Source organism: Pinus tabuliformis, chromosome 5_1 (assembly GCF_031772625.1).
Source record: "Pinus tabuliformis cultivar Carrire ecotype Pingquan chromosome 5_1, CPIR1, whole genome shotgun sequence".
Classification (NCBI taxonomy): domain Eukaryota; kingdom Viridiplantae; phylum Streptophyta; class Pinopsida; order Pinales; family Pinaceae; genus Pinus; species Pinus tabuliformis.
In genome coordinates, this window is record NC_142305.1 from 804,651,398 (window position 1) to 804,674,161 (window position 22,764).

Consider the following 22,764-nt stretch of genomic DNA (forward strand, 5'->3'; position numbering starts at 1 on the left):
TTCATGCACATATGCTTACATTTCCAATTCCGCAGATTGGTTTTCATGAAATTAACCAATACTTGTTTTGCATCTAACGAATTCACATAACTAAACAAAGCACTGAAAATATCACCAAAACTGAGTGGCCTCTCTAGTATTACAAGAAGATTTATTCAAAAGAAACAAGAAGTTATTTTAAACTACCCTAGAACAAGTCCATGTGGATGCTTATTTATGACATGCCACAATGCTGTCCATCAAAATATTTTCCTAAAAACTGTCTCTATATTGGGTTTCAATGGTAGGAGTTTTAGAGTTTTCCCTGATGATGACTTGATTTTAAAATAACTTACTTACTTGGGACCATTCACCCTTAATTTCAGAGGTGGCCGTGGTAGAGGAGGCAGGCACTCATCTAACAGTCGAAAGCCCTTTACAAAGGGGAATGGTACCAGCATAGAGAAGAAACACAGACGGTTTGAAGAGGATGATGGATCTGCCAAAGATGAACGATCAAATAAGGTCCAAAAGCTGGAAAATGATGGTGAATTACAGGCATCTGAGACTTCCAAAGCTGCTGAGGATAATTGAGAACCTCAGATGATTCAGCAGACCATGCCATACGCTTTATTTTTTTTTATTGATTATAGCTTTATTTTCTTGAACAAATTTTGGGTTTCATATTGTATTTCTTGCCTTTTCTTTTTTCCCTACAAAAGGTGTAGGCATTAAAAATTTTGAAGTTAGAGACGTAGGATAGTTTTAATGTTTTGGATTTGAAGGCTGAATTTTTTAAGGTGTAATGCTATAGAATAGCTTTGCAATTACCTGAACTCGAGAAGCAGCGTTTCATGGCAATAAAAAATTGCCAAAATATAAATACTATATAATTATAAGTTGAGCTCATATATTTGCAAAATCTGTTAGATTCTTACAATTATTATTCTTTTAGTGATGAGATTAGTATGTTGTTAAGTCAGCAGAATGGTACCTGTCTCTTCATGTTATTATGTAGCAAAATGGTACCATGGAAGGAATATGACCCACGAACATATAGTGGTGGAATTTTACACAACCTAAACCATTCTTATTGAATTTTGTGGATATTGTCATGATTATGGCTTGGTAATTAAATAAAAAGGAATTAGGTTCAGTCCTTTACAATAAGTGATGAATATGCACATTAGTATGGTGACAAGGTCTTTAGTTATTGCTATTGTTAACCATAAATCCTTCCATCGATGGAAACATTTCTATGGATGAAAAGTGAAAATGCAGTGTGGTGTGTGCTGTGATATCCTTGAAGATGAATAAATGCATTCTACTATGTAGCTTTTAACTTTTGATTCTCATTAATACCATAGTATTCACCGGTACACCTTTGCATTGTCTTCTGTGATATTCAACCTGAATCTTGAAAACCCTGCATCTGTTCATTCCTGATATTATGCAATAAAAATTGCTAGTGTTATAAATGAAATTTGAAAATTAGACATGGCTACTCTGTTTTAATAGTTGGTGAATGCTAACCATTAACTATTTGAACCCTTGGTCCTTTTGTTAGACCAAAAACGCATCAGGCATGGCCCTTATGGCGCATCAAAGAAGGATCTCAAGCTTCAGCACATTTGATCCATTTGATCAATCAACCTGGCATCCATGAGAACTGGTTAGTAGTGGGTAGTTCTTTCTACGGTTCTCTCCACCACTTCTGAATTGACAATATAGTAGCATTACCAAAAAGTTACTCTTCTTGGTACTTGTCTACCCAGAGCAGTGTAATGAACACCGTAGATCCATTTTCACTATTTACATGAGATTGACAGTAAAAAGTAGAAATGTGGACACGACACTGAAAAAATCAGCATGCGAACAAAAGATGCCAACTAGTCAAACATTGCTCAGATCTGCAGCCAAGATAATGGAGTACTGACATCTTGATCTTCCTTTCCGCCCATGAGCTTGCTTCTAACTTCAAGGAATGCTTTAACGAAGTCAATGTTATTGTTCAATCCCCTAGTTTTCATACAATCCTTAGCTATTCTTTGAGGTCTAGCATAATACGTCACATTCCTGGCCATATAAGAATATGAAACCACTGTGGCCATGGGAAACTTATAAAGCAACCATAAACAAATGTATTGCTGGCAACAAAACTCACTTCTTTTAATCTTGAATTAAAAGCTTGATGAATTGCTACATCGGCGCAGTCCGTAATCTTCCAAAGAATTGTTTGTTGGCAAAATGCCCACACTATGATCTGTGCTACTAAGTGATACCGTATCATCATCCACCCCAAGCATGGAAAGGGTGAGATGGGTTTGTATATCATGCCCCCGCTGATTTTCTACAATGTCATCCTCATCTGAAGTATCCATATCCTTGATCATTGTATTCTGGCACCACGCCCAGTCAGTCCTCTCATCTTCTCCTTGTAGTAGTTTTAAAATCTGCCATTAATCATATCTTGGTATTAAAGAGTAAGCAGAGATGAACAGATGTGGTTAACATAGAGTGTTTTATAGCTAAAAGAAAATGTAAGAGAAATTGCACCCTAAAGTAATTTTTGCAGGTAAAGAATACCCTCAAAAAACACACGAGGTAGTAAAAACAAGCCCCTGAAGCATATAGAAATGAATAGAGGAAGATAAATTACTCGGCTCATGCAAGGACGGTAATGAGATGTTTCCCTTAGACAAAGCGTAGCAGCAAGCATCATTCTATGCATTTCATTTGTATCATAAACATTTTGCAAACATTTGTCAGCAAGACTTTCCATATTCCCATCCTGTAAGAGTGGTCTTGCCTGGTTTCAACATTTACAGAAGGTTAAACATGAGCCCCTAATAAGGATAATCAATATAAATAAACATGAAGAAGAGAGTCAACTGTAAAAACCAGGACTTACCCACATAATCAGGCTTTCTTGACCCTTGGGACTTGCTGTATCAATTGGCTTCCTTCCAGTTATTAGCTCAAGAAGGACCACACCAAATGCATACACATCCGTCTTCTCATTAACCTTTCCATAAACAAAGTATTCTGGAGCAAGATACCTGTCAAACTACAATCACAATTAGTGAATTTACAAATTGGATAGCTTTAATCTGAAAATGGCCAATCGAAACTGGGAAGATGCTTACATACCCAAATGTTCCTAAAACATCGCTGCAAGTGATATATGAAGATGTTGGTGCCCACCTTGCTAGCCCAAAATCTGACAACTATTATAATAACACGCACATTAATTTTGTTGAAATTTTTCATTAGTGCAGAATTCCAAGTTTCAGTTTACAAGTCTAGATCACTAAGATCTCTTCAAATACTGAATTGTGCAATTTAGTCTTGATTCTTCTTGCAGTAAAAAGATTTATACCTGTGGTTCAAACTCTTCAGAAAGCAAGATATTGGAAGACTTTACATCTCCATGAATGACAGATTGAGAAAAGCCATTATGCAAGTAATCTAATGCTTCAGCAACTCCTACAGCCACTTTTAATCGCACTTTCCAAGGAAGTATTGGCTTTTCCTCTCCTCCTGAAAAATATATACATAGTCAATAGCTAGGACTATAATCAAATCTCAGAAAAGAGAAAATGAAAGACCCTGCCATACAATACATAACACTATGATGCTTAAAACGTACTACTGCTTAATATTTCTACACGATTTCATGATTCTTAAAATGCAATACTATTGAGTATATACCATGGAGATTCTCTTCAAGGTTTCCTCTGGATACAAAATTATACACCAGAAGGCGGTTAAGGCCTTCTGCACAGTAACCGATAAGTGTAATGACATGGTTGTGCTTTAATAGAGTAAGAATCTCAACTTCAGAAAGAAGCTCTTGCTCTGTTTTGGATGATGAATTCAAGATTTTCACTGCCACCGATTGTCCATCAGGAAGAAATCCTCTGTACACCTTACTGCAGCCTCCTCTTCCTATAAAATTCCCTGCAAGAATAAGGATGTTACATAATTGAATTGAGTTCACAAGGTTAATATACATTTCAAGGGAAATTTCCCATTCAAAACAGAAGCACAGAAATGAAAAACTCCATGAGGAAAACTACAAATGCAACCTGTTGAAAAACCAGAAGTAGCAGATTGCAACTCCTGATATGTAAAATGCCTGCAGGTTTTACTTTGACAAAGGAACTCTAATCTCCTTGCCAAACAATTTTCTTCTCGATCAGAATCATTCTACTGACTGCAAGGAAACCCTTCTTCTTTAGAGCATGCTTCAATTGGTGCTACCTCATTTGAAGACCGAGCTTCATGTTCATAGTTGCAAACCTTCTGCATAATCTGTCCTTTCAAATGAAGCTCTCCAGTTGCCTGTGTAAGCCTATTTGGCAACTGTAGTGCCCATTCGACTACAGATGTTTGTTTTGATGTAGACTGTGGAGTAGGAAGCTTGGTCAGTGAATCGGCTCCACGTAAGAGGGGCCATCCAGGTACTGATTCTCCTTTCTCTGTAATCAGTCCCGAAGTCACCCTTTTGGGAACCTTTTGGTTAAGAACTACCCACTACTAACCAGTTCTCATGGATGCCATAACAAAAGGGAGAAGCATGCCAAGGAAAATGGCATGAGTAAAGAAGAAATTGAAAAGGAGATTTATGAGTTGAAGGAGAGATTCAACATAGTCAAAATGAGGCTTGAAAGAGAATACCAAAGGTAGAGATGGGACCTAAGGAAGAAGGCCAAATTACTTGTCAGAAAAAAGATTTTAAGAGGAAGACCCCTAAAGCTAGAAAGCTAGGGAGGAAGATGAAGCACCTGTTGAGCCTAAAGTTGAATTAGTTCACTATTTTGAACCAGAGCAGGGAATAGTCCTTGATGATGAGGAAGATGTTGAAGAGAGACTATCAGAGAGTCTCATGGACTGCATAAAGAGTTCAAATCAACATATGGATTTGTTGATAGAAGATATGGTGGAAAAAGCATCATAACAGTAGAGGGAGCTACACAAAGAGGATGTCGATGAGACAATAAATGAAAGTCTCATGGGAGGTTAGCTAGAAGTGCTCGTAACATATATACCATATGGGGCTAAAGAGCTTGGTGATTATGATACTGACGCTATGTGTATAGATGCAGATGATAAGGATTTTCAAGAGGGACAATCATTCATAGTTGTCATAAGAATAGAAGAAAGAGAAGGAGTACCTTCCTAAAGCATGGAAGGAAGACAAAATTTGATGTTGGAGGCATCAGAAGAGGCCAGGTAACCTTTTATTTTTAAAATTGGTGAATTTTATGTGAATGCATGCTTTGCATGTGAGGAGAATGGACAACTGGTCCAAAAGGAAAACGAGAGCACTAAATTGATCCAAGAAATCCAAATTGAGGTAGTAGATGCTAGACAATCCTCAAGGAAGGATGAGTTTCCAAAAGGAAAAAACAATGCATAATGAAGCCAAGATAACCTTGCAAGCAATTTTCAGAAGTGACCATGGATCCTAGCAGCCATGTGAAAGATGGATAACAAAACCAAGTTTATGTTAAGACAAGGAAGGAGGCAAAATTATCCCTCAAATGTCATTAAGGAGGAGGCCTTGAACAATCAAAGAATGCATCTATAAGAGAGAAATTGTAGAAGAGGGGATGAACAACATCATGATGCAATGTTCTTTAGAGATCGGTTGATCAATCCAAGGTTTAAGGATTGGCTTGAGTAACATTGTTCAAAGAATGCAATCAATAAGACAAAGGTGTCGAGCTTATTGCTGCAACTGGAGAGCTTGGTTCAACAACAAGAATTATGAATGTTGGCACCCAAGGTATAGTACAATTAACCACAAAGAGAGACTCATTGTACTTAGTTGTAATATATAGACTGTTGTATAGACACTCTATATAACAGTGCAATTTGTCTTATAGCTTTACTAATTCTTTAGCAACAGTGCAATTTGTCTTCTTACCCTCCACAAGTCTTAACAATCAATTCTTCAATTATATGTTTAGCACCCTTCACTTGAAGATAGGATAATTCTTCCCATCAAGCTTAACGTTGGGTAGAGGGATGCTTTAAGATGAAGCTATCCTCCCCCTTGCTCAACAATTCTCTACAGATCTCAGAACAGAACCAAAGGTAATCTCAGGAACAGCGTACTATACTACTATGACAAAGAACCACAATTCTGAAAGAAACATCAGTTTGGTTAGGATCTTCAAACAGCTACCAAGGAATCAAGCAAATGCTGCTCTGCAATTCCAAGACTTCAAGTATCCAGATGCATTGCATTGCTCTATGGCACATCAATGCAATTAATTAAGCATAGAAATAACATCTCTATGTAGCGGCACTTAAAATATTACAAAAGGTGATCATTCACTGAGGTACATTCCAAAAAATATATAATTATTGTTGCCACATCATCCAGGTTTAGAATAATAATCTATTGGAATGGACACATTAATAAAAATTCCATTGTTGAGTTTGGGTTTGAGTTATTTCTTCCTCTAACTGCTCTCCAAAGCTAACTATTCAAACCAAGTCACCCTTCAATGACATACAACTCACAAGGTTCTCAAAGGCAGAAAAATCAAAAGCGTATAACAGTTAATATGTCCTTTACTGCTCCATTTTCAGGTGAAAGATTCTGAGTAATATAAACAGATCTTCCAATAGTCAACATGTAACAACAACCAAGAAAATATAGGAATCCACCAATAAACTATAATGCAAGGTCTTTTTTCTCTTTTCGAAAGGTTTCCATGAAAAACTTGTTCAAATTCATTTGTAGAGTAAGCACATAAAACGTTAATGTAATTAATCTTGAGCATGGAACATAATTCTTCTTAATCTCCATGATATTCAAGAATCAAACTCCAATGGCAGCATTGGCTTCAACACGTCTTCCTTTTATCCCTTCAAAGCTGCCATGGGTCATGATGGCTTGATCAATGATCGTATGCTCTTAAGACCAACAGTCTATACATAATTAGACTACAGTCTATACAGACACTGTGTTCAATCCAGATTTTGATTACAAACACCATTGAGGCCATACGGTATCTCCAATTTTTCACATCATTGAGGTCATCAGTATCTCCAGTTTCAAACAGCATTCAGGCCACATTTGCTTCAAAGTGCTTACAAGTATTGTCAAACTGCAGTACATTCTAAATTTACTCATATTACACTTGAGAACTAGAACACATACCGCTTGAGAAGAGAGCTGTTGCTGCTTCAAGTACCTCAAGCTCAAACTAGTCTGTTGTTCTTTCTTGCATCAAAATAACTGAGTACAATAAGAAACAAGTTCCATGAGTATAAAATCAACAAATACAAATGAATATTACATTTTTTATCATCACCCAACGAACAAGAACCAAACAAAACTCAAGTCTAAGGGAAGGTTTATCAACTTGATGTCGAAAGAAGTACCATGAACAGGTATACCCCATCTTCCGGAAAGCAATTGCAATCCCTGAGAAAAGAAATCATCTTATTGTCTACCACAGTACAGACTATCGACATCTGAGACAAAAATTCATTCCCAAGTAGTCCAAAGCACCTCATAGCAGTTTCTCTATTACAAATCAGACAATATTAATACAACAGATTTCTTGCCTCGAAAACTTTTCAGCAATAATAACTGTCAGCAATATACCAAAAGTGAGGAGAGAAAGAGATTGAGAACGGAATACAGGATTGGAGCATATTAAAGAAGTATCAACCAAGTGTAAAGCTAGGAAGAACTGAGATATTGAGACCTCAGAGGTTAAGGAACTAGTAGGTAACTGGTTTGTATTTTTTTTTAAATGTATACAAGATCTGATCAGCAAGATCTGATACGCTTAGGCCTAAATCAAGATCTGATCAGCAATAATAACTGTCGTAGAAATATTGGCAAAAGTTCAACTGCCAATATACATGAAATAAATGCCATATATATATGATTTGCATCGACTAAACGTTGTGGAGTAACATGATCTTGGTTGGAAAAAGGAGCATGTAGTGAAAAAGAAAGGTTGGAATATAAATCAGACCATTCAGTAAAGCAAATAAAATGATGTTTGGAACAGCAAGGGGCTATTAACAGCCATTCACACTTTTTGCTTGGGAAGGGAAATCAAGAATTCTTCTATTTTTTCCCAGATCCACCTATTGGAAGATCCAGGCTCCATGTTTCCATAAGTCCAAATGCTATATGTTTCCCATATACTTAAGGGCCCTACAACCCTATCTTTTGCCAATAAAAATAACTACTGCGCCACATTTTAGACAACACAAATCTAATATTTTTTAGCAGTCTGCATTTCTGGGTTTGTGAGAACAATTTGGAGCCACGGTTATATTTGCTTCCAAACCAACTTCCAAACCAACGGAAGCATTCAACGTTCACTGGCAAAGTGATTATCACCCCTGTTCCAACTGCAGAGGCATGAATCCACCTAATTTGGCCTTCCAGAACAACTGATAATCTGTAAAAACAAGACATATGAAGCCAACTTACCCTGGTTCAAAAGCTGGCTACAGATGGGCAGGACCTGCATAAAGGGGCCTAATTTCTCGCGCTCAGCCAACAATTCGGTCAAGTACCGACTGTTGTTGTTGCTGCTGCAGTGGCATGAGCCGTTCAAATCCAAGAAACAATGGATACCGAAACCAGAGAAGAATAAGTGGATTGAAATCTGAAAATGCAAGAACATCCCACCGAAACTGCTGTTGCTAGATTTGTGAACTAGGATGAAAAAACCTATTTCAAAACCATTTTTATACAGGGACCCAGGGAGCCATATACACCAAAACAGCGGGCTGAATCCGTCAAAACAGGGAGCCGCCCTCGCTCCGCCCTCCATTTCAAAATAAATCTAACATCCCATGACCAAATCGACCCTCACAAACCACTCCCAGGACCAAATCGACCCTCACAAACCACTCCCAAACCAGAAAACCCAAACTGTAAATCAAAATGGGGGCGATTTTGATCAAATACGATTCCGCAAATATCAAAATGGGGCGATTTTGATCAAATACGATTCGGTTAGTTTATCCGCCCTGGGCTAAAATAAAAAAATAAATTAATTTTTAAATAAAATATGGGCTAATTATATAAAAAATATATATATATATTATTTTAATTAAAAATTCGCCCCATTAAAATATAAAAAGCCTTAAATTTCGCCAATGGGCGATTATTCGCCCCTAAAATTAACCTTGGTCCATACTTGGTTCTGTAAACCCATTTGCATCTAACAAGTTTTCATCCCTTTGGAAGAGGAACAAGATCCCATGTATTATTTTCCAATAATGAATGACATTCTTCATTCATATTTGCGTCCCAATCTGGAAGGCCTGAAGCTTCTGCAAAGGTGTCAAGATCATAATTCGCTGAAGCTTGAGCCAGTAAAGAAGAGTCTCTATCAAATTGAGAACGTGTACGTCACTGATCTGTAGGATCACCTGCAAGAGCACATGCTACATCCCGAGTAGCACGAACCCATTTTGGAAGCTAAGGAGCTGAAGGAGAATCCTAAGAATGTGGGGGAGGATTGTCATCCTCGCTGTCATCATCTGAAGAAGAAATTTCTTCAGAAGTAGAAGGGATAGAGAGAGGTGGACCATCCGTCGAACTAGGCTCGTAGGCCGATATATTTTCAGCAAAATTTACATCTCTTCTAATGATAACATTTTTGGACTTAAGTGGAATAAGTCTATATCCTTTGACATTTTCAAAATATCCAACAAAAATACATTTTTCACTCTTAGGTTCTAGAGCTTTATGTTTCTCATCTGGAATATGGGCCCATGCTTCACTTCCAAAAACACGAAAGTGACTTACATCTAGTTTAATTGAGTTCCATGCTTCTTCTGGAGTGATATTCTTTAAAACCTTAGTAGGAGTGCAATTTACTATGTAATTTATAGCTAATTGCTTCTGCCCAAAAATTAAGAATAAGTTCTTTAGATTGAAGCATACAATTAGCAATTTCCTTTAAGGTGTGATTATTCCTTTCAGCTACACCATTTTGTTGTGGAGTATATGGAACAATATGTTGCATTTGATTTCCATTCTCAATGTAAAAGTTTATGAATTTGTTGTTAAAATATTCTCCTCCATTATCAGATCTTAGCTTAAGAATTTGATGTCCAGATTGCTTTTCAACAAAGTCCTTAAAGGTCAAGAACATGTTAAATACTTCACTCTTGAGTTTTAAGAAGTATACCCAAGTGCATCTGGAGAAATCATCAATGAAAGTTAAGAAATACTTGTAGCCAGAGAATGAAACAACTAGAAGTGGACCACATAAATCACTATGCACAAGTTGTAAAGGGGCTGAGGTGTGCCCAGAGGCATGCTTTTCAAAACTATCACGATGATGTTTTCCGAGTACACATTGGAACAAACACCATCTCTGCAAGATACCATTGGAAGATTTGTCACCATATTTTCTTCACATAGATTCTGAAGGGAGCGATAGTTTAAGTGACCAAATCGCTCATGCCAAAGTTTTCTCACTTCATCATTATGAGCAACAAATACCGAGGGAAGATTTGATGACCCAAAGTTGTTAAACTTGTACAACCTTGTAGAATCATCAGCAATTCCAGTAGCTAAAATCATTCTATGAACTCTTAGGTCCTTATTACAACATTATGAGGTGAAAATTCAACAATTTTACCTTCACCTGAATGAGTTATCTGATATACAGATAGAAGGTTGCAGGATAAGGTTGGAACACATTATACATCATTAAATTGACCATTGTCTAGATGAACAGTTCCAGTCCCTACAACACTAATAGATCTATCATCACCAACATATATATTTTTGGTGTTACAATCATTTAAAGAAGAAAGCATGGCTTTATTTTTGGCCATGTGATAAGAAGCTCTAGAATCTATGAACCACTCATGAGAATGAGAAGAAGAAGATACATTTAGTGCATAACCAAACTAAGATGCTTGACAACCACATGCAGAAAGTGTTATTCCTGAAGATGAAGTTGAAGTTGAAGAGTGCTCCAAATGGATGTTATGCTTCTTCATTGCCGCTTCCAAGGCTTCCATATTTTTAAAGCATTTGGATTCTAAGTGGCCATCTTGATTACAAAATTGGCAATGTATATCAGTCTTCTTCCCTTTGTTTTTATTTACATTATCATTTTGTTGAAATGATTTTTCATTTTGAGATTGAAATTGCTTAGGACCCTTGTTTGGTTTAGGACCATTCTTTTTAGGATACTTCTTCTTAGGATTCTTTGAATTTGGTTGCTTCTGGGTGGCTAAGGCTTTCTTAGAAGAGTTTCCAAGATTAAGAAGACCAAGATATAAGAGCTTTTCTTGTTCTCTTATTAAAGAATCACAAAAGGCATCAAAAGAGGGGGACTTATAGTCTTGTCCTTGAGAAATAAAGGCTTCTCTAGTAGAATGGAAGGTGGAAACAAACATACAGTATGCTGGTCCCAACTTAGTAAGAATGGTATAGATAAGGCTACCATCTCCTTTCTTAACCTTAACACCTTCCAAGAGAAGTCTAAGGGTCTTGAACTTGGATAAAAAATATTCAATAGAAGAAAAATTATTGGGGTCAAATGTAAGCAGCTCATTTTCGAGTTAATGGGCTCTAATTTCATTTTTAATTCCAAAAACTTTAGTGAGTTGTTTCATTGCTTCATTAGGAGTATCAAGTTCTGCGATATGGAATCTAAGGTCTAGAGAAATAGACATCCCTATCAACCCACATGCTTGATATTGCCTATTTTCTCATTTGACTGCCTTATCTTCATCTTGAGGTTTGGTTTCTTGGCCTGAGGCTATTCTGTAAAGACCTTTACTTCTAAGTAAATCCACAATGTAGGACCACCATTGGAGGTAGTTGGTGATGTCAAGAATAACTTGGCATGGACTTTCCAATTTAACAGAAATTGAAGTTGTAGATGCTAAAACTAAGTGTTCCAATGGAAAGATCTCGAAAAATTTGGCTGATTCAAAAAAAACGGCTCTGAAAACGACTTCCGGATGAAGAAGTTATGACTTTTTTAAGAAAAGTTGTTGAAGATGCCGACGAAGTGCGTGAATGTGCAGAAATGAATGATAGTTATATTTAAAAATCCCCCCCCCCCCCCCCCCCCCCCCCCTCATTTCCAAAATTAATCTAATTAGTTCACTTTAAAAAAATATTTTATGTGACTCACTTTTATAAATAAGTGAAAATCACTTTTACAATGGTACTTTATGAGCTACCCACTAAATTATAACTGAAATAAAAGATAAAGAGACTTTAGAATTATGAGTGACTCACTTTTTATAATGGGTGAGAACACTTTTATATAAAGTAAGTTTAAAACATAATTTACATGTGCTTTTTGAAAAAGTAACTCAACAAAAAGAAAAACTTGAACTCAAGACCTCCATTCTCATAAATTAACTTTGGACCAAGTGAGCTAGTTTAAATGGTAAGTAATTTTTGGAAAAGAGGAAGGTTTTTTTTTTTTTTTTTGGTTAGTCACTGAAGCTTTGGGGTGCGTGCTTACTTGAAAAAACTATTTTTTGCCTACAAAACAAAAACCACAAAACCCAATGCGGAAATACAAAAAAAAAACAAACCTTACGGCTTGAAGTTAGCTTTAGCTGGAAACTAAATATTTTCCTCAATGTTTCTGATTTTCCGAGATCAGACTAAGGTGCGGCAGAAAAGAGCATACGCATGAGAAAAATCCTTCCTTTTTGTTTCTGATTTGCCTATATCACACAGAGTCGTGGGGAAAAAAGTGTACGTAGAAATGAAATGTATAGATCCGGTAATAAAAAAACAAAGAGATAAATAAACCAAAATAAACAGAGAGAAAATAACTAAAAACTGCAAATAAACATTGTATACCTCCAGATCTTAAAAAATTTAGTAGCTAGGGCTACCAAAAACTTTTTCGTGTGAAATGGAAGGGGTTCCTTACTGGAACAAATGCTCCTAACACAATAGAGCAGCCCTCTCAGCCTAGAAGCAGTCAGAAACAATAAATCTAGGAAATGACAGTCGGATGCAATTGTACCAGCTTTGGATTTGGATCACCAATGGATGCGGCCCTCAAATAGTTTTGATACCATGTAGAAATTTATAGGGTAAGTTCCTCAGACAGAACACCAAATGACACTACTCACAAATAGATCACAAATCAATACACCAGTATTCTTGATGTGGTTAAAACCCTCAAAGAGGGAAACAGTACATGGCCTAAGCCAACGCGGCCACTTCAGGCAATTTATTAATAAAAGAATGAAAATTTACATAAGCTTCTCTCATGAATGGTTACCCTACAAATGACCCTCCATGCTCTTTAAATAGAGATCATGGACCAATCGAGTGTTAAGCCACGGATCAAGTGTCGGTAATACTGATGAGAGAATGAACCGTTGGATCACTACATATTGTAACCCTCAGATTGTAAGTTACAAAAGTACATAGTAAAGAAACACACTTTACCTAACTCTACACTAGACCAAGTTATACTTAACTATCTCCTATGTATCGGAATATCCTAACGCCAGGAGGGTTGAGTTTCTCATCCAAGGTCAAACTTGTGAGCCAAAATCACCTTCAAAGGAAAGCCGAATTTATTTTGGTGGGTCAAATAGCTTCCAGGAGGTCTGAGTCTTGAGAAGTGAAGAAATAATTTTGTTGGAGCTTTTCCAGCATCAAGCAAGTAGTTGTAATATTTTCCTTGAAGAGTTAATAATAAAACCATCATCTATTGAACTAGTTTTCCCTTCAAGGTTTTTCCAAAGACATTTGTCTGAAAATACTGTTGTTCTATGTTTGTGTTGTTGATCTAGATTGTCATTGAGGTCAATATGGAAATATTTTGTGATACTAAATGATGATGTGAAGTAATAGGAGAAAGAATCCAAAGAGGAGGAGCCATCAGAAAACTATCGAAAGCCATCATTAAGCCAAAGAGTAAGAGGAAGAAGTCATTGAAAGCCAACAAGAGAAGAGAACCAGGTTATCGGAAGTAGTTTATCGGAAGCAGTTTATAGGAGTAAGACAGTGTTATGAGAGGAGTTAACATATCAGAGGAATTAAGATATCGGAGGAGCTAAGAATCCAATTTGAGTAATAAACTATGAAAACTCTTTAAAGACCATAATGCATCAGAGGAATTATATCGGTGACTTTATTATGTATCACCGCCAAAAATAAGCGATTGCAATATCAGTGTAGGCCCGCTACACCATTGTAGTATAGCCCTATACAATATCGCACATGTTGCATAATCGCAAGCCATAAAGGGATGTTCTATTCAAATCCGCCGATTACGATATGTGTATTGCAGACCTTCCAGACCGTTACAATACTCCTTAATGAAACATCGCATCTGCCACATCAAAAGGTATCGCAAAGTCTTAAATATGTCACACTAAAAACAATGATTGCGATATAATAAGCAAAACCGAACAAGTTATAGTAACAGCCCTAAGAAAACATCATGTCCGGCTCTTGGAAGTTACACAAATCATAAAGTGTTGTCACCGTCGAACCACCGATTGTGATAAGACTTGTAAACCCAAAGGACCGTCGATTGCAATATTATTGTGGATCGTCGATCATGATATTATTGTGGACCCAACGGAGTTATTAAAAAAATTTATTAAATATCGCATCTGCTACGGGGTGATATGATAATATCGATGATGTTAATATTGGAAGACAAAGCATGTGCACACTTGTAAAACCTCTAATTATCATGCAAGTTGTGATTGCGGGATTAAAGGAATAATGTGGCATGTGGGACCTCCAATATGGGTATAGCCTCTCTTATGATGTGATTTCCATAAATAAAAAGTCTATGTTATAATTTATTGAATATCAACAAAAGGCCCTCTGATATATTTTTAATGTGCCACCTCATGCACAAGTCGGCCTCCCTCCAATAGGCATGTCTCTTTTGTGGAACATATATAAATACAAGTTAAACATTTCACCTTAAGCATGGATCTTGGGCATCGATAATAGAGAAGAAAAACAGTTCACAACTCATGAACTCGAAGGAAGCTGAAGGACGAGCGAAAAGAAAAACAGTGAATGTAAGTCGAAGGTTGAGTGAGATAGAGAAAAGAACAAAGCTGAAGGCCGAGCGAGTGAAGAAGGAAATCGAAGGTCCAGTAGAGGAGGAAGAAAGCCGAAGGTTGAACTTCTCTTGACTGGGTTATTCATTAAAAGGATTGGACCTATGATGAATCTGTTAAAGCACAACCCATGATCTGTTACAAGGATTGCATAAACAGGATTGTTTCTAATTGAACGCACAATGTGAAGTCATGATGTTCACACCTCTGAAGTACTCATGAAGTGTACTCCTGAAGCAGTTACCACGATAGTTAGAACTGAGGGTTGAAACAGAGAATTGTTTGTTTACAGAACTTAATGCAGTTCATTGTAGACACATTGAATTTGTGTGAAGACTATTGAAGACCATTATGCACTAGTCATCATGAGGTAATCTTGGAGAAAGTGGTTGGGTATAATGAAGAGCATTGGTGACATCTTATATGAGATAAGGCTGTCATTGATGATGTAGCATGGAGACTATAGTTAAGTTGTAGATTGACAGAATACAGTGAAGAATATTTTGAGAGCAGTGTAATACAATCAAAAACTTTCTTGACAAATCAAAACTATAGGGTCGGATCCCTTGGGGTTGGTGCCTGGGAATTGGAAGGATTGGTGTCCTTGGAGTTGGTGCTCCTAAATCCAAGGTTGGTGCCTTAACAAGATAGGGTTGGAGCCCTAGAGGTTGGAGCCTCATAAAAGACCAAGTTGGTGCTTGGAAATAGGTTGGAGCCTAGGGAATTGAAGATCGGTGTCTTCATCAAAGGTTGGAGCCCTATATATTGTACTTGATTCAATATAAAGATTATATTAATAAAATAATTTATTCCTATTGCTTATTTTGTGTTCTAAATATAATTGATTTAACTCGTATAAGTAACAATTCAAAAGGAATATTGATTCTGTTATATACCTAGGGGGGATAATATGGGGTACCAAGGGAGGTACCCAAGGTAATAATGTAATAATGGGATGGGCCATAGTAATAAATAAGGTGGTTAACCCATGTCATGTAAGGGACCACAAGTAGTTAATAATAATGTAAAGGGCCCATGGTATTAGTTGATGGTATGAGGAAACCATGGTAATGATGCATGGTATTGTATGTATGAGGCCTATATAGAGGCTAGAGACTCCACATGGAGAGATATGAAGTGAAGTATTATTGTATGAACGAGCATATGGCTTGTGGAGTGTTCTCCTTCCTTAAGGATTGAATGTATGGTGTTGCCCTACCTTAAGGGTTTGATTAATAAAGAATCATTTCATATTATTTCTGGGTTTATTTGCATTATCTTATATTTTTATATCAGATCTATAACATTTCTGGGTTAGATCTACAACAGTGATCGATCCCACTGTTTCGAAATTTCAACTGCCTTTACTACTATGCAAGGTTCATTGATACTTTCAATCAATAGTATATGTCTCTCCCTCTCAGCCATGGTCAGAAATCTAAAATGTCTACAGATGATGCATCTTTTAAAGTACACCTATGAGTATAAGTTTTCCATGGGATTTTATGTTCATATTGTATATATTCTTCAAATTTTTAGCTGCTGACAACACGGCTTGTCCATAAATCCACTCCACACTTGGTTACATTAGAAAGCATATTACACATAACAGTGTAAAGTTTTTCAGTTCAGTTAGATAGAGGTGTGGGGATTGAATAGATATTTTGAGTTTCAGTATGAAGTAGATCAACATGTTCGTTGTTTATGAGTGGTGTGATTTTAAGAGTATATGATAGATCATGTTATATTTTCAGTTCTTAGAAATTTTTAGTTTTCATATTTCAGTATGAAAGAGTATTTGAATTAGTGTAGGGATATGGTTGCATTTCACAGTTGTAGGTTGCAGTATGCAATAGCAGAGTATTCAAATGACAACACTGATCCATGGAGATTTGTTATATTTCTACATAAGATGGAAAATCATTGGTTGATGGTTTTATGGTATGACTCCATTGCCAACACTAAAGGCAACTGGTCTACTAGTTCTCTGCATCGCACAGGGGGAAGCAGTCCCCATTGGAGCCGATGTTGTAACATGATTAGTTTTGATAATTTAAATCTACTAATATAATAGGTTTTAGTAGTTTAGAAATAATAAATGGGTCTGCAAGAGTAAATGCACCTTCAAAATGTAAATTTAAGTTTCATTAGTTGGTTGATTTAGTTAATCATGCATTTAAACATGATTAAATGATGTAATAAAGTAAATTCAGACATGGTTTACAAACAACTGAGAACGAATTTTCAAAAACTAAAATAATTTTTGTTGCCAACATCCTCATGTAAAAAAACCTCTCTAAGTTTTCTTACAACTATTATGGTTTGGGAGATGCTAATGATTCTTTAAAGGCATATTTTCAAGAAATTTCTTGTTTCAGTTACCTTTTTGCAGAGCCTATTGTGGATAATCATAAATGAATTGTGGTGAATTGGAGGATATTTGTTCCTCATATTCTAATATACAAAAACCTCTCTCAGTTTTGTAACATAGGTTATGGTTTGGGATATTCAGATGAATCTTTGCAGGCATGTTTTCCCAAATTTTCCTGTTTTTAGCCATTGTTTTCAAATGCGTTTTCCGAGCAGGTGGAAATGAATTTTGAAAAACAGAAAGAAATTTTTGTTTCCAACATACACTTTTACAAAAACCTCTCTCAGTTTTCTAACAGCTATTATTTCTTGGGAGAAACAAAGGTATTACAGGACCCTATTTTTCAGAATTTCGGGAGGAAAAAGCTCAAAGACAGTTAGTGACTTGGAGGCCACCTCATCAAATATGAGTTTCAATCAAATTCGAATTGCTCTTCTTTATGAACATAAATCCTCAAGGATAGTACCAGAACTCTTGAAATAGTTTTAGTTACCTTTATTTGTGTTCTATCTTTGCAATACAATTTTTAGATATTTGTAATAGCTCTTGATATTCTTATCAAGATATTTTGTGAGGAAATTGTATAAATACTTCATCAATTGAAGTAATATGTGGTGGGATTTTGATGCCAAGGCTCTTCACTATGTAATAGCTTCTATGATAGGATTTCTAATGAAAGCCTTCTAGCTCCAGTTATGAAAGAATTTTGTGTTTCTCGTATGTCTTTCTAGTGTTTTCATAACTTGTTTCTACATATGTTCAAAGCAATTGTAGGAAGGTCTGGGTAAGGTAGATTAAGTCTTAATCTTTCTGAAATTCCCTACAAAATCATAACCTTTAGAAAGAGATCAGCTTATTGGATTGTTTGTCCAAGATAACTCCTCTTTGACTGGTTTTTGCTTTATGTTTTCTGATAGCCATTAAAAGAGATTAGCTTATTAGACTACTTGTCTTAAATAGCTCCTCTTGGAATCGGTTTCACTTTGGCCTTTTGTTACCATTGAATATGTTTTTGTTGGGCTGTAGAAATCTTCTACACACATCTAAATTTCCCTATTTGTTAAGTAGTAAATCTAACTGCTCAATTATTAGGAATCCCTTTACATTCTTCTACCATAATTCTTGAAAAATATAAGTCATTCTGTCAAGCTCGAAGTTGACACGTTCTGAAGAGACCATCTAAGAGCGGCCTTTAATCATGGATAAGGATTGTAATTTATCGCCAACAACCCCCAATTAAAACCATAAATCTGCCCATTGTGCTTCAAAGGTTGTTTTTCAATGACAGGTGAACAGTGTTTAACAAAGCCTCGTGACAACTGAGGGAGCCCCCTCTGGTTCAAGGGTCAACTTGAACCTAAAGGCTAGTTGAATTGGTTTCCTGGCGTAGTTTTTGTAGCCAAGGGCTACCTACGGGAAATAGGTACAACATCTGGGGTCGTTACCGGGGAGCGAAGTAACGAAGATATCTTTCTCCGAGGAACGATAAATATTAGATCTATTCCTTGCTAGTGAACAAGGCGTAGGAATTTATTATTGGTTGCATTACTTTCACCTGGCGACACCACTTTGTCATATGGAGATTCAACTGGGTGACCGATCCCACTGTTTTGAAATTTCAACTATCTTTGCTGCTATGCAAAGGTTCATTGATACTTTCAATCAGCAGTATATGTCTCTCCCTCTCAGCCATAGTCAGAAATTTAAAATGTCTACAGAGGATGCAGCTTTTAACGTACACCTATGAGTATAAGTTTTCCATGGGATTTTATGTTCATATTGTATATATTCTTCAGATTTTCAGCTCCTGGCAACATGGTTTGTCAATAAATCCACTCTGCACTTGGTTACATTGGAAAGCAGATTACACCTAACAGTGTAAAGTTTTTCAGTTCAGTTAGATAGAGGTGTGGGGATTGAATAGATATTTTGAGTTTCAGTATGTAGTAGATCAACGTGTTTGTTGTTTATGAGTGGTGTGATTTGAAGAGTATATGATAGATCAACTTATATTTTCAGTCTTTAGAAATTTTCAGTTTTCAGATTTCAGTATGAAAGAGTATCCAAATTAGTGCAGGCATATGGTTGCATTTCACAGTTGTAGGTTGCAGTGTGCAATAGCAGAGTATTCAAATGACAACACTGATCCATGGAGATTCATTATATTTCTACATAAGATGGAAAATTAGTGGTTGATGGTTTTATGGTATGACTCCATGCCCAACACTAAAGGCAACTGGTCTACTAGTTCTCTGCATCCCACAGGGGGAAGCAGTCCCCATTGGAGCCGATGTTGTAACATGATTAGTTTTGATAATTTAAATTTGATGATATAATAGGTTTTAATAGTTTAGAAATAATAAATGGGTCTACAAGTGACAATGTGCCCTCAAAATGTAAATTTAAGTTTCATTAGATGGTTGATTTAATTAATCATCCATTTAAACATGATTAAATGATGTAATAAAGTAAATTCAAACATGGTTTACAAACAGCTGAGAAAGAATTTTCAAAAACTAAAAGAAATTTTTGTTGCCAACATCCTTGTGTACAAAATCCTCTCTTATTTTCATTACATCTATTATGGTTTGGGAGATGCTAATGATTCTTTAAAGGCATATTTTCCAGAAATTTCATGTTTCACTCACCTTTTTGCAGATCCTATTGTGGATAATGAGAACTGAATTGTGGTAACATGGAGGAGGTTTTTTTTCTCATATTCTAATATAGAAAAAACTCTCTCAGTTTTGTAATAGAGGTTATGGTTTGGGATATTCAGATGAATCTTTGTAGGCATGTTTTCCCGAATTTTCCTGTTTTTAGCCAATGTTTTCAAATGCGCTTTTCAAGCAGATGGAAATGAATTTTGAAAAACGAAAAGAGGTTTTGTTTCCAACATCATCCTTTACAAAATCCTCTCTCAATTTTCTAACAGCTATTATAGTTTGGGAGAAACGAAGGTATTACAGGACCCTAGTTTTCAAAATTTTGGGAGGAAAAAGCTCAAAAACAGTTAGTGACTTGGAGACCACCTCTCAAATATGAGTTTCAATCAAATTCGAATTGCTCTTCTTTATAAACATAAATGCTCAAGGATAGTACCAGAACTCTTGAAATAGTTTTAGTTACTTTTATTTTTGTTCTATTTTTGCAATACAATTTTTAGATATTTGTAATAGCTCTTGATATTTTTATCAAGATATTTTGTGAGGAAATTGTATAAATACTTCATCAATTGAAGTAATATGTGCTGAGCTTTTGATGCCAAAGCTCTTCACTTTGTAATAGCTACTATTATAGGATTTCTAATGAAAGGCTTCTAGCTCCAGTTATGACAGAATTTTGTGTTTCTCGTATGTCTTTCTAGTGTTTTCATAACTTGTTTCTACATATGTTCAAAGAAATTGTAGGAAGGTCTGGGTAAGGTAGATTAAGTCTTAATCTTTCTGAAATTCCCTGCAAAATCATATCCTTTAGAAAGAGATCAGCTTATTGGACTGTTTTTCCAAGATAACTACTCTTTGACTGGTTTCCACTTTATGTTTTCTAATAGCTATTAAAAGACATTAGCTTATTAGACTATTTGTCTAAAATAGCTCTTCTTGGAATCGGTTTCACTTTGGCCCTCTGTTACCTTTGAATATGTTTTTGTTGGGCTGTAGAAATCTTCTACACGCATCTAAATTTCCCTGGTTGTTAAGTAGTCAGTCTGATTGCTCATTTATTAGGAATCCCTTTACATTATTCTATAATAACTCTTGAAAAATATAAGTCATTCTATCAAGCTCGAAGCTGACACGTTCTGAAGAGACCCTGTGAGAGAGGCCTTTAATCATGGATATGGATTGTCATTGATCGCCAACCACCCCCAATTAAAACCATAAACCTGGCCATTGTGCTTCAAAGGCTGTTGTTCAGTGACAGGTGAACAGTGTTAAACAAAGCCTCGTAACAACTGAGGGAGCCCCCTCTGGTTCAAGGGCCAACTTGAACCTAAAGGCTAGTTGAGTTGGTTTCCTAGCATAGTTTTTGTAGCCAAGGACTGCCTACGGGAAACAGGTACAACATCTGGCATCATTGTCAGGGAGCGAAGTAACGAATATATCTTTCTCCGGGGAATGATAAAGATTAGATCTATTCCTTTCTGGTGAACAAGGAGTAGACATTTATTATTGGTTGCATTTCTTTCACCTGGCGACTCCACTTTGTCATATGGCGATTCCACTGGGTGACCAATCCCACTGTTTCGAAATTTCAACTACCTTTACTGCTATGCAAGGTTCATTGATACTTTCAATCAGTAGTATATGTCTCTCCCTCTCAGCCATGGTCAAAAATCTAAAATGTCTACAGAGGATGCAACTTTTAAAGTACACCTGTGAGTATAAGTTTTCCATGGGATTTTATGTTCATATTGTATATATTCTTCATATTTTCAGCTCCTGGCAACATGGTTTGTCAATAAATCCACTCCACACTTGGTTACATTGGAAAGCAGATTACACCTAATAGTGTAAAGTTTTTCAGTTCAGTTAGATAGAGGTGTGGGGATTGAATAGATATTTTGAGTTTCAGTATGCAGTAGATCAACGTGTTTGTTGTTTATGAGTGGTGTGATTTGAAGAGTATATGATAGATCATCTTATATTTTTAGTCTTTAGAAATTTTCAATTTTCAGATTTCAGTATGAAAGAGTATCCGAATTAGTGCAGGCATATGGTTGCATTTCACAGTTGTAGGTTGCAGTGTGCAATAGTAGAGTATTCAAATGACAACACTGATCCATGGAGATTTTTTATATTTCTACATAAGATGGAAAATAAGTGGTTGATCGTTTTATGGTGTGACTCCATGCCCAACACTAAAGACAACTGGTCTACTAGTTCTTTGCATCCCACAGGGGGAAGCAATCCCCATTGGAGTCGATGTTGTAACATGATTAGTTTTGATAATTTAAATCTGCTGATATAATAGGTTTTATTAGTTTAGAAATAATAAATGGGTCTGCAAGAGTAAATACGCCCTCAAAATGTAAATTTAAGTTTCATTAGCTAGTTGATTTAGTTAATCATGTATTTAAACATGATTAAATGATGTAATAAAATAAATTCAAACATGGTTTACAAACCGCTGAGAATGAATTTTTCATAAACTTAAAGAAATTTTTGTTGCCAACATCCTCATGTACAAAAACCTCTCTCAGTTTTCTTACAATTATTATGGTTTGGGAGAATCATATGTTAATGATTCTTTAAAGGCATATTTTCTATAAATTTCATGTTTTAGTCACCTTTTGTAGAGCCTATATTGGATAATAAGAAATAAAT

General features: G+C 36.0%; 1 pseudogene; it reads right to left on the reverse strand.

Moving 5' to 3' along the window:
* Positions 1 to 1,815: 1,815 nt before the first annotated feature.
* On the reverse strand, positions 1,816 to 21,765 carry LOC149167378 (protein kinase STUNTED-like; annotated as a pseudogene).
* Between the last annotated feature and the right edge of the window lie 999 nt (positions 21,766 to 22,764).